The 13,494-nt window shown below is 41.2% G+C and overlaps 2 long non-coding RNA genes across 2 annotated transcripts; both read left to right on the top strand.

Moving 5' to 3' along the window:
* The first annotated feature begins 11,339 nt into the window (after positions 1-11,339).
* Positions 11,340-12,171, top strand: LOC118480363. Its single transcript, XR_004862186.1, has 4 exons — positions 11,340-11,383; positions 11,484-11,605; positions 11,797-11,874; positions 12,078-12,171. It is a non-coding gene; the product is annotated as an uncharacterized LOC118480363 (long non-coding RNA).
* A 283-nt stretch (positions 12,172-12,454) lies between these two features.
* On the top strand, positions 12,455-12,896 carry LOC110866198. Its single transcript, XR_002551219.2, has 3 exons — positions 12,455-12,536; positions 12,635-12,724; positions 12,833-12,896. It is a non-coding gene; the product is annotated as an uncharacterized LOC110866198 (long non-coding RNA).
* Positions 12,897-13,494: the final 598 nt, after the last annotated feature.

Genomic DNA, 13,494 nt, shown 5'->3' with positions numbered 1-13,494 from the left:
CTCTCGAATAAACAGAAGCTCGAGGATATATCATGTGTGGTGATGAATGAGACTTGTTCCGCCGTTCTGCAAAACCGTCTGCCCACGAAAATGGGAGATCCTGGTAGTTTCACGCTCCCGTGTTTGATTGGAAACATATCTGTTAGCCATGCATTGGCTGACTTGGGAGCGAGTATTAACCTTATGCCGTATAAGGTTTTTACTAAACTGGATCTGGGTGAGCCATCACCCACTAGGATGAGCATTCGGTTGGCAGATCGCTCAATAAAGTATCCGCGCGGATTTGTGGAAAACATGCTTGTAAAAATCGATAAATTTGTTTTCCCCGTGGGCTTTGTTATCCTTGACATGGATGAAGATTCAAGGGTACCTTTAATACTTGGACGTCCTTTCCTTAATACAGCGAGGACGATTGTTGATGTGGCAGCTGGCCAAATCACGCTCCGAGTGAATGATGAGCACGTGACATTCGATATCAAAAGATCGATGCAGCATCCGCAATGTCACGATGACAAGCTTTATTACGTCGACATTGTTGATGCATGTGTGTGCTCTCATTTTCAAGGTACTATTGACAAGATTGATTCGGACACACGTCTGTCGTGTGGGGACCTGATTGGCATTACGCAGGAGGGCCACGATTTCGAGCAGCCAGTCTATCAGATTGGTGACGATGGTTCCCAGAGTCCGGAGAAATTTCTTGAAATCGACCATGTGAAAAAGGGGGAAGCAGAGCCTTCGGTTGAAGATCCGACGCCTTTGGAGTTGAAAGAACTCCCGCCACATCTCGAGTACGCATTTCTGGACGTGGAGCGTCGCCTACCGGTCATAATTTCAGCATCATTGGAAAAGGATGAGAAAAATCGGCTTCTCGAGGTTCTGAGACTTCATAAGAGAGCCATTGCATGGAAAATCATGGATATCAAGGGCATCAATCCTTCTTTTTGTACTCACAAGATTCTGATGGAAGACGAGTACAAACCATGTGCACAGCATCAGAGACGTTTAAATCCAAATATGCAGGACGTGGTGAAGAAGGAGGTGATTAAATTGTTGGATGCCGGCATGATTTATCCTATTTCTGACTCTGTGTGGGTGAGTCCGGTGCAGGTTGTACCTAAGAAAGGTGGTATGACTGTAGTCTCGAATGATAGGAATGAACTAATTCCTACCCGTACCGTCACTGGGTGGCGAGTTTGCATTGACTACCGCAAGCTCAATGATGCTACTCGAAAGGATCACTTCACGCTTCCATTCATCGACCAGATGTTGGAACGTCTGTCGGGGAAGTTGTATTACTGTTTCCTTGACGGATTCTCTGGGTACTTTCAGATTCCTATCGCTCCTGAGGATCAGGAGAAGACTACCTTTACATGCCCCTTCGGCACATTCGCCTACCGGCGGATGCCTTTTGGGTTGTGTAATGCACCAGCGACCTTCCAGAGATGCATGGTTGCAATTTTCCATGACATGATCGAGGATTCCATGGAGGTTTTCATGGATGATTTTTCGGTATTTGGGGATTCCTTCGATCACTGCTTGGAAAATTTGAGAAAGATGTTGAAGAGGTGTGAGGAGACGAATCTGGTCCTGAACTGGGAGAAATGCCACTTCATGGTGAAGGAGGGCATAGTTCTGGGACACAAGATTTCGCATGCTGGTATGGAGGTCGATCCAGCCAAAGTGGATATCATTTCACGACTTCCGCCTCCCACCTCTGTTAGAGCGATACGGAGCTTTCTCGGTCATGCCGGGTTCTATCGGCGATTCATTAAAGATTTTTCAAAAATCGCCAGACCCATGACCCGTCTGTTGGAGAAAGACGCTCCGTTCATATTCGGAGATGATTGCTTGAGAGCCTTTGACCTTCTCAAGCAAAAGTTGATTGAGGCCCCTATTTTAGTTGCACCGGACTGGAGTTTGCCGTTTGAGATTATGTGCGACGCGAGTGATTACGCCATAGGGGCCGTTCTTGGTCAAAAGAGAGAAAAGCACTTTCACCCGATCTATTATGCGAGCAAAACTCTTCACGACGCTCAAGAGCATTATACCACGACTGAAAAAGAGCTCTTGGCGGTCGTTTTCGCATTTGACAAATTTAGATCGTACTTGGTGCTTTCGAAAACCGTTGTGTATACTGATCACGCTGCCATCCGATATCTCTTCAGCAAGCAGGACGCTAAGCCACGTCTGATCAGGTGGATCTTGTTGCTGCAGGAGTTTGATATTGAGATTCAAGATAAAAAGGGTGCGTTGAATGTAGCGGCTGACCATCTATCTCGGTTAGAGCAGGGAGACATCGTGGACGCACGTTGGGATTCCATAAATGACAACTTCCCACACGAGTCTTTGATGAGTGTTGAGATATGCGATGAGTTACCATGGTTCGCTGACCTTGCGAACTACCTTGCTTGCGGGATTCTGATTAAAGGGTTGACTCACCAGCAAAAGAGGAAATTCTTTTCGGATGTCAAGCACTACATTTGGGATGACCCTTACTTTTTTCGGGTTGGTGCTGATCAGGTGATTAGGAGATGTGTTTCAGGGAAGGAGGCGACCGATATTCTACGCCACTGTCACGAGGGACCTACCGGAGGCCACCATGGAGCCAACTTAACCGCCAAGAAAGTGTTGGACTCCGGGTTTTATTGGCCTACTATATTTCGTGATGTGCAGAGTTGGGTTAGAACGTGCGATGCTTGCCAGAGAGCGACAAATATATCGGCACATGATGAAATGCCTCAGACCTGGATTCAGGTTTGTGAAGTCTTTGATATCTGGGGGATAGACTTCATGGGACCATTTCCCCCCTCACGAGGTAATAAGTACATCTTGGTCGCGGTTGACTATGTATCGAAGTGGGCGGAGGCACAGGCCTTGCCCACCAATGATGCCAGGGTGGTCGTGAGATTTTTGAAAAGCTTATTTGCCCGGTTCGGCGCTCCGAAAGCACTTATCAGTGACAGAGGGACGCATTTTTGCAATACTCAGCTCGAGAGAGCCTTGTCCTGTTACGGTGTGCATCACCGTCTATCCACGCCCTATCATCCACAGACAAGCGGGCAGGTGGAAGTCACGAACCGGGGGCTGAAAAGAATCCTTGAGCGGTCAGTAGGTGCAAACCGCAAGGATTGGTCAGATAAGCTTGATGAAGCGTTGTGGGCCTTCCGTACGGCTTACAAGACGCCTATTGGGACTATTCCCTTTAGGCTTGTTTACGGAAAGGCATGCCATTTACCGGTTGAGCTGGAACATAAAGCGATGTGGGCGCTAAAGACCGCAAATCTGGACCTAAAAGCCGGAGGTGAAGCCCGGTTCCTCCAAATTCACGAGTTGGAAGAGTTGCGACAGCGCGCTTATGAGAACTCCGTGTTGTACAAGGAGCGCACGAAGAGATTGCACGATAAACGCTTGAAGGACCACAAAGAATTCCAAGCGGGCGATCTTGTTCTTCTTTACAACTCGCGGTTGCGCTTATTTCCCGGGAAGCTTCATTCACGTTGGACAGGCCCATACACGGTTAAAGAGATATTTCCGTATGGGACTGTTGCAATAGAGAACGCGGATGGCGTTAGTTTCAAAGTAAATGGGCATCGCTTGAAGTTATACGTTGCCGGGCCGACAGAGTCGGTGATGGAGGTCATTGAGCTCCAAACCCCGCACACATCATAAGTGTGGGGAGGAGAGAGTCTACGCTGCTGACTCGTGGATCAAAAATGCAGCAAGAGCGTATTTTGCGCTTTAGGGGTAGTTTAGTCATTTAGGATTTAATTTCTAGTTTTAGCTTGGAGTCTTGCTATCGACTCGTCGACAAAAATTTAGCATGAGTCTACGCTACTGACTCGCCGACAAAAATGTAGCAGGAGCGTCTTTGGCGCTATAGGGGCAAAATTGTCCATTTTTATGTTTTTATAGTTTTAGCGTAATTTAGGTTAGTTAGGTAGTTTCCGTTAGTCTGTACAGTTTCTATTCGTGCCGAGCGAAGGTTCTATGTTGCAATATTGTTAGAACAGTAGGCGTGTTGAAAAAATGGCGAAAAAACGGCCAAAACAGTTGCTGGAAATGCCTTCTGCATAAAATTCTGATCTGCAGCTGATGCACGCCCGTGCCAGGATCCGCATGACCGTGCGTTTTCGAGGTTCCGGCACGGTGGGTCGCACACCCGGTGCATCACCGAGGAAACGAAAGTCGTCGGATTCGCACGACCGTGCCAAACGGCGAACGACCGTGCGGCAGGCTGAGGGCATTTTTGTCATTTTGCACATTATATATACCCTCATCTGCAGCAAAATCCCTGATTCGCGAACCCTAGCAACTGCAGCCGTTCCAGAGCGGTTTTTACACCAAATCGCACGATTTTTCGCACGATCTCGCACCCAACTTCGCACGGTACGTCTTTAGTGTTAGATTTCTTGTTTTCTTGCTTTCTAAGTAGATTTCCTCCGATTCAACAAGGGATTTATTAGGGTTCTCTTCATAAACAAATCGAAACCCTAACCCTTGTTGAATCGAAGTATCGTGAACACCCGATTGTGATTCCGACCCTTGTTGGCCCAATACTTGTTGAAATTTGCGAAAAATCAGGCTGTTATTAGATCAGGGGTTCAAAATACTGCAGAATCGGTGTTGCACGGCCGTTCGTGTATGGAACGGTCGTGCATTTCCAGGTGTTCACTGCTTCTGATGTTGGTTCGGAATGGCACGGTCGTTCCGATGTTCGCACGCCGTGCGTATACGGTATTAGCCGGCCACATCTCCTCGATCTCGGTGATGCACGGCCGTGCTAATGGCCGCACCCCCGTGCCGTTAGCCCAGATCAGTTTTACAGAAGCTTCATAATTTGCTGCTCAGCTGTTTTCAATTCCATTTTCTCCTGTTTCTGTCTTTCTAACATTGTTCCCCATTACAGATGAATCATCCCTTCCTACAGTTTGACCCCAACGACGAGCGTGAAGCTTTATGCATTCCAAAAAGAGACGAGTTATGGGCCCGGAGGGGGCAATTCGGAGTCCCTAGATGGCTGGATTGGGAAGTAATGCAAGAACTAAATCAGTATGACCGTTTAGAAAACATGATGAGTCGTCCACTTATAAATCTGGTCGGTTGCAACCGACCCGTTTACTTGGAGCTTACCATAGAGTTATTTGCATCATATGCTTACGAAAAGCCAGTTGCTGCTCGACGACCCAAATTCCGCTACAAGGATCGCATAGCTTTCAGATTGTGTGGAAGATGGCACAGGTGGTCGGTTGGTCGTTTGGGAAGGAGACTCGGGATCTACACTAGGGAAGACATGGATGACCCCGAGGTCTTCACAGATAAATTCACCTTCCCGTCTGATGCAGCAAGGGATGAGTTTTGGGCTGCAAATGCTGTTGGGGACCCATACAACCCAAGGATGTCAAAGGCCTCACGACTTAAAGACCCTCTGGTGCGAGTGATGCACCATGTGTTTAGCCACACTATATGCGGGCGCATGGACAGTCTTGGTAACTGTCCAACACCTGATTTGATTTTTTTGTATGCATTGGTGGAGAAGGCGCCCATCAACTTAGCGGCGCGAATGGCTGAATACTTTGTGAAGTGCTCAGGGAGGACTCCCAGCAGTCAAATACATGGCGGTCAGTATGTGACCGAAATTGCATACAACGAACACCTTATGACTGAGGAGGTACTTCAGAGTCTCACTCTGATCGCCGAGGGGGTCCATATTGACATCAGATCACTGAAGGCAATGGGTTTGATTGTAGAGACTGATCAGGGGGATAGGTTGAGGGGGCTGAATAACGAGGTCTGGGACCCGTTACCCCCGCTCCCAGCAGAGGAAGAGGAAGAAGATGTAGAGATGCATGAGCAGTACCAGCCACACACACCGCCACACCAGACACCGCCACACCAGCCGCAGCACCATGAGTTCTACCAGCACCAGGACTGGCCTGAGTTTTATCAGCAGTTCCAGCAGATGCGTGTCACGCAGGAACAGTATGGTACGTACATCGATCAGATTAGGACCAGCCAGGACCAGATCCGGGCTAGTCAGGATCAGCTCAGGACCACGCAGGATCAGCTGAGGCAGAGCCAGGAGAGCTTATACCAGGGGGTGAGTGCCGGGTTTTCGTACCTATTCGGGGAGATGCACCATGCATATCCCGACTACTTCCAGCACCCTCCACAGTTCCCACCGTGGAACCCACCTGGTTATGGTGGTGCGGGCCCATCCTTCACGAGAGACGATGACGGCGATGACGAGTAGGAGTTGGTGGTGATGTTCGTTGGTGGTTTTTATGGTTATTATTAGTACTTGTTATTTCGGGTGTTCTTTTTGCTTAGTATGTCGAACACCCTCGGATTGTACTGTATTTTAAAACTCTTTACTTTATGTTGTGTCTTTGTTTGAACTAGTAGTATTTATGTACATTATGGTTTATTTGTGTTTATTCTGTTACTGTTCTGTTATGCTGTACCATATGACATATTTGCAGATTGTGGCTATCAAGTCTTTGACCGGAGCATATGACAGACGCAGCTTTGGAAGCCTCGATTCATCAGATATCATCTTGAGGGGAGTATTATTATCCTTTTTCTCTATATTTCGGGTTTCGCATTGGGGACAATGCGAAGTTCAAGTGTGGGGAGGGGGTTAACTTTGTTAACTTTGTTTGTCCTCATATTAAAAAAAAAATCAGAAAAATCATTCAAAAATACCTGTATTTTGTATATATTTTAGTAAATAATCCGGTTGATTGTGTTTTAGAAAGCATCGGACTTGATAAAAACTCGACAAGCAAAATATTTTTGAAAAAGGAAACCGGAAAGCGTGACAAACAAAGAAAGACTTACATGATAGTTTTCACACTTTTACCCATTCCATCCGTTACGTGAGCATATTTGAGCCTATTGTTATATATTTGTTCATTTCGGATATAGGAGTGAGCCGGATGTTATGTGTAATATAGAACTTGTCACTAGCATGCTTGTTAAAACCATGAACTTGTGAATTTGTGTAAAAGTGATAGAGGCACTTAGATTACCCCTTTGTTGTAAGCCTTGTTCTTTGTGTTGTGCTTACCGTTCACCTTATATTACCCTTTAGGATTAACCATGTCGAGCCTTCCCGTTTACCTTTGTTTACCCACATTATCGCCCACTTAGCCAAATTTAGCCTTTGTATGTTTTAAACCCTTTTTAGTGTTGAAACTCGGACAAAATAATCGTTTAACTAGCATTTGTTTCGGTTTATTGTATAGTTATTTATATATATATATATATATAAAAAACAACCCAGAAAATAAAACACCCTAAAATAGGGTGAAGTTGATAGAAATCGAGCAATTTTGAATGCTTAAATGTTAAAATTTCGTTGATAAGCTCGATTGCGCTTTAGTCGCCTTTTTAAGGCGTTTGTATGTATAGTTGTATTATGTTCTTGCTAGTTAAACGCTAAAACCGAGTTTTAACCATTTTCGCCACTTTAAACATCTACTTCCATACCCTTCGCCCAAGCCTAACGTTACAACCCGTAAAGACCTCTTGATTTACACTTATTTGCATGTTAGTTGGTGGAGACGAGATCTTATGACAAGCTTATGATATTGCATGTTTCATTGACTAGGCGTTGAGTGTTTACACATACACATTTTATGTATGTTTCATAAATAAAACCGAGTGTGTGAACATTGTGAGTCGTGTGAAGATTAGCATGTGAGTCAATTAAATGTGAAGTCACGGCTTTTTGGTTGTCACTTTTTAATTGCATATGCTTGATTGGGTTTGAGTCTTTTGATGACGTCTTTCGACAAACCGGCTAACCGTTTATGGTAGTTTTCAATAAAATAGTGTGTAAATTATCGTTCTTGTTTATTTCCGTCTTTTATTGCTTTTTAGTTCAGCTTGCTTGAGGACAAGCAAGGTTCAAGTGTGGGGAGATTTGATATTCGCTAATTTACACATATTTTAGTCCCCCGTTTTACCCCCATTTTATGCGTTTTCGGCCGTAAAACCGTCATTCGGATACTTAATTATCTACATTTTTGTTTACAGGCCTAAAACAGCATACCAGACAAGATGATAGCGAAAACGAGGACTTTCCGTACAAAACGACAAGGCTGCGAAGATTCTGTGAAGAAATCTGACCTGGGCGTTTGGCACGGTCATGCGGCCATATGCACGACCGTGCATATCCGATGACCCATGAAGACCAGCGGTGAACGAGGGTGCAACTCCGAGATAAAGGCCAAACCCGAAACGGCACGGTCGTTCCAGTGAAGAACGGTCGTGCGTTTCCGAGATCAAACATAACATCGGAACTGAACGACCAAGGAACCAAGCGTGCAACTCAGACCTTGGTAAGGAACGCCCGTGCCCAATGTGGAACGCCCGTGCATGACCGAAGACCAGTCAACGATCTGTGACGTCATGCAGTATGGTGGCCCACCACCAATAATGCTTAAAGTGCACGGTCGTGCGATCGGGAGAACGGCCGTGCAACTTCGAAAAAGCATTTAAACAGAACAGAACCATTTTAGTAGTAACTCTGGAATTTTGGAGAGCTCCACAGGCGATTTTCAGGCTCCGGAAGCATCAGCTTTAGCCCGGATTCAAGCCACATTGCCCGGTTTTGCTCGTTTACTATCCGGATTCTTAATCTTGTGCTTGTTTATGGTTTGGATTTCTAACGTTTCCAGAATTTTGATAATGTTTCAAGCATTTAGATTAATATTTATGTATTATTGTAGCCTTTGGGCAAAAACATAACAATCCCTTGCTTGATTATAACCATTAGTATGTTAATCTATGTTTGTAATGAAATTTGGAAGTGTTTTCTATGATTATCTTTGATGATTAGTTTGCAACCTTGTTATTGATATTGATTTCTTGATTATAAGTAATTGTGTTGGATGATTGGTGCTTGGTTAGGTAAGATAGTTGAAAAATGAAGCTTATTTAATCATGTATTAGTAAACTTTTAATTTGGTTAACTAGCTTAACTTGGTTAAAATGTGGGCACCATGATACTCTAACGGGTTAGTGGTTTAATAAAATGTAATTATTGTTAATCAAGAAAGCTTGCCCTCACGGAAGGACTCTAACGGGTTAGATGGTGTTGTTATGAATTCTTGCCATGATTTGTTAGCTTAGTTAGTAGTTTCGGCCAAAATTGCTATCTTGGTGAATTTATGCGTAAGATTTGTAAAATGAACTCGGTTGTGATTTAATCTAGTCTATGCTTGTCTCGGTGGTTGCATTGTGTTTATCGGTGTTGCTTTCCTTGATTAAGTGAGGTTAGAAAACTCCTAACGGATGACTAACTTATTTTTAGGAGATTTTTGTAGACATTAATCAATTGCACGTTAAAGAACAATTTTAGGTGGTTAAAGTGTGTTTATCATTTTAACTTTCCGAATGATTGTCATGTTAGGATTCCCGAAAGGGATACTAATTGTCTCAAAATGGAAAATTGACCGAATGCTTCTAGTGCCAAAACTGACTTAGTTGACATGCTTTGGTTGTGTATTAAGCAAGGCTATTTATATATAATTTACTATGTTTTATAAGTATTTATATATGCTTACTTTAGATTAATTAAAACCAAAACAACTTATGTTTTTACCGGTAATTTAGTGGCAAAGGTCTAGTATTATTTCTCCGCCCATTTCCGTGGATCGATACTTGGTTCTTACCGATACTTTACTACATATATGACGGGGTACACTTGCCCTTTCGTGTGTGTTTTGATGTAAAAGTAATAATCACTTTTATAAATTTAAAGCCAATTCGTGTGTAATTTCATTGTAAAAATATGTGTAGTCGCGCACGTACCAATTGCTAGCAACAATAAATGTAGAACATCAATTTTTTTGAAGATTAAAACCCTAACTGTCAATTCGGTTCTCACCATATTCTTCAATCTCTAATCAAGGTGAGTTTTTTCTTGGATGATTTGTGTTTCATATATGTATAATCTTCGTTTAACGCTCATTTTTTCTTCGATTTATGTTTCATATATGTATAATCTTCGTTTCAGCTAAATAAGTTAATATATTTTGATGTCTAATGATACATGATCTAAGAAAAAGGCATTATAGAAGTTGAAGATCTTAATTTTGGATGTTACACGGGATATCAGTCGTAGAGTTAGCCTTTGTGTGTTGTTTTTTGCTTTAATTGTCAAGGATTTTGCCTTTTCGATTAGGACTTTTGTGGCTTCTTTGGATTTTGCTTCTTCACAAGGAAATAAAACTTTGATTTTGCATTAATTTGGTTGTTATAGAAGTAAAAGTGTGGTTTACTCACTTTATTTGGGTGATTACTTTCGGTTGATTGTTTACCGAAAGTGGAAATATTAGGTTCATTTGTTGTTATTGTGTTATGTGTAAATATTGTTTTTTTTTTTTTTTTTTTTTTTTTTTGTGGATAGATTGTTTTTGTTTTGCCTAAAGTGACCGAAAGTGGAAATACTAGGTTCAAGATCCCATAAGCAAGAACTCACTCATTTTATTTCAAATGCTTTTTATTGCATATTGTTGCTATGCACAGTTAAATATCCAGCTATTACATTGCGAATGAAGTTTATCAGGCGTTGAGGGGGCTATGATGACTAAATGTGATTTGCCAGCTAAGTCATATTCTATGACTTTGGAAGTGCAAAGGTTTTGGTAATTTTTTTTTAAAAATATATAGATTTCAATACACAAATACCATTCTTCATTTGGTAAGCATTTTTTTTATTATTTCAGTTTTGAGTTGATTCTTACTTGATCTAGATCTTGGTGGGTCCTTATGAACGGACTAAAGATGGTTTTCAAGATCCCATAAGCAAGAACTGACTCATTTTATTTCAAATGCTTTTTATTGCATATTGTTGCTATGCACAGTTAGATATCCAGCTATTACATTGTGAATGAAGTTTATCGGCCATTGAGGGGGCTATGATGACTAAACGTGATTTGCCAGCTCATATTATGTGACTTTGGAAGTGCAAAGGTTTTGGTAAATTTTTTAAAAAATATATAGATTTCAATACACAAATACCATTCATCATTTGGTAAGCGTTGATTTTTTTATTATTTCAGTTTTGAGTTGATTCTTACTTGATCTAGATCTTGGTGGGTCCTTATGAACGGACTAAAGATGGTTTTCAAGATCCCATGAGCAGGGCTGATGGGCCCGAGTTTATTACACAATGTCCAATTAGACCAGGAGGGAGTTACACATACCGGTTCATAATTTCATGACAAGAAGGAACTTATAGCTCGTGGCTTTGAGCTACTGTTTATGGTGCAGAAATAGTGTCCGTTCGATAAAACAGTGTCCATTTACCGTAATTAGTTAATTCGTTGCTGCAAATTCTTTTCACTCGCTGATATTACGATCCGCGTATATAGTCAGTCGCTCATTCGCTGAATTTTTCATCTGTTGTTTGTTGTTTTATTGTTGAGAACGAGTCTATTCTTTGATGATTGATTTGCTGAAACTGTTTGCAGATTCAAAAGGGATTTGACGCAGAATCAAAGTACATCAGCGGAGCTCTTTTCAAATGCAGAAATTCGCTATTGTTCGTTGCAGAACCTGTTAATCTGTTGGTGTTTACAGGTTTGTTGAAAAGGTTTGCCTCAATCTTCCTTTTGATTTTCTATGGTTTGGACCTTATTATTAGATTTCATTCTTTCACACACGTTTAGTACTAAGGATAGTATGTTTTTGGACCTTATCGTTACGCTTTCTTTCTTTTAGTGATGTTGATTCTCCGAGTCTTTAACATTCGGTATTGATTTGTATTGTTTTTTTTATTTGCAGTCATTCTTATCTACGGTTTGTTCATCTTCGATCGATTCTCTTTTCGGATTCTAATAATCAAATTTCGTCATCTACAAGGTACGAATCCCTTCTTTATGTATTGTTAAGATTTATTGTTGATAATAGATATAATTTTTTTGGATTATGTGGATTCTTGACTGAACCAAATGTGAAGAAGAAGAAAATTGTAAATGAGCTTTGAGGTCATATCAAAAATCAAACAATGAAATTATTGTTAAATGTCTAATTTAGTTACATGGTTTCTGCTATAATTTTTTTAGGGGTGTTCAACAATGGGATGCCAAAAGTGTGAAATAAAATTATTGATGGTGAATAACCAATTTGATTTGAAAAACTTGGACTTGGACAGATCTCAAGGAGTTGTTCAAAAGAATATGGTAAAATATTAGTTTTTTAATCGAATTCTCTTTGTTTAACATATTTAGCCAGATTTTGTTATCAATGCTCTTATGTGAGGTCATGAAGACCGAAGGCTGAACTAGACTTTTCAAAGTGTAATTTGGTCAAAGTGATACGTGTTGCACCTAGCAAAGTAATCGAGGTATTAAAAAAAATTTGTAGATAAGTAGTAGACATTTATGAAAACTGAATGTAATTACGTTTTTTAGAAGAGGTGATGTTGTTATGGCTGCCCTTCAGACTAAATACGTTATCAAGACCATGCAATGATCACAAGATCAAGAGGTAAAATGTAGTTCAAGATTTGGGGCTCATTCACTGTAAGCTTATGTTTCATTCCCATGTGTGTTAAGCACTATGATTTTTTATATTAATTGAGTGGGAGTACATTGCGTCTTACGTCATTCTGTTTTTTCAGATTAGAGATTAATCGAGTAAAAGACAAACAACGTATAAATATTGGCTAGGATGATTCGTGGCGCTACACAGGCAAATTTGGTGGAGTCAGGTATGTGACTATTTTTTTTAACTAGATAAACATTATAAAGGATTCAAGTTTATGCTTCAAGGCAATCATGTACGGGAAAATATATAACACCTGTTTTTTTTTAACTAGATAAACATTATAAAGGATTCAACTAAAGGAAGATTCGATATATCTGCAGGAGAAAAGGTAATGTTTTGTTAAGGATGTTTTTATGGGAATTGCCGTAACAAAGCATTGATGTGTTTCTTGATGTATCGTTCCCTGCAGGATGTGGAACTGTCACATGGGTTCATTTGGGTCCATGACTCCACGAGCACCAGACATGGATGGATGGATCGACGAGCGATGATCAAAGTTGGTTTGAGGTTGTACGGCTTGCCCGCCTTTGAGGTATCTTGATTTCATATGAAAACTAATTTAGCAAGTTGAACATTTATAGCTGGAACTTATTTAATATCATATTTGTAATACATGCAATGACATTTTCTGTTTTTCATATTATTTTTGGCTATAAACCGGTTCTAATCCTTCTTAAAAAAACCCGAACCAGTTAAAGAAAAAAAATGTCAACTTATCTCTAGGCCCGGTTAATGTAATCGACACTTTTTGCACCATTTTTTCCTCAATTATGTCGTCAAAGAAGTTAAAATATAAGTTTCTTAACACATGAGTTCAACATCCGTTTAGTCTTAAATTATTGGACGGGTCAAATGGGTTACAAGTGATAGTAAAAAATTGGCATTATTCATTGAACGGGTCAAATGAGTAGTTTCTATTGAACGGTTTAAACG

The sequence above is a fragment of the Helianthus annuus genome, chromosome 7 (genome assembly GCF_002127325.2).
Source record: "Helianthus annuus cultivar XRQ/B chromosome 7, HanXRQr2.0-SUNRISE, whole genome shotgun sequence".
Taxonomy (NCBI): Eukaryota; Viridiplantae; Streptophyta; class Magnoliopsida; order Asterales; family Asteraceae; genus Helianthus; species Helianthus annuus.
The sequence above is the reverse complement of the archived record's forward strand: the minus strand, read 5'-3'. Positions and strand labels throughout refer to the sequence as shown.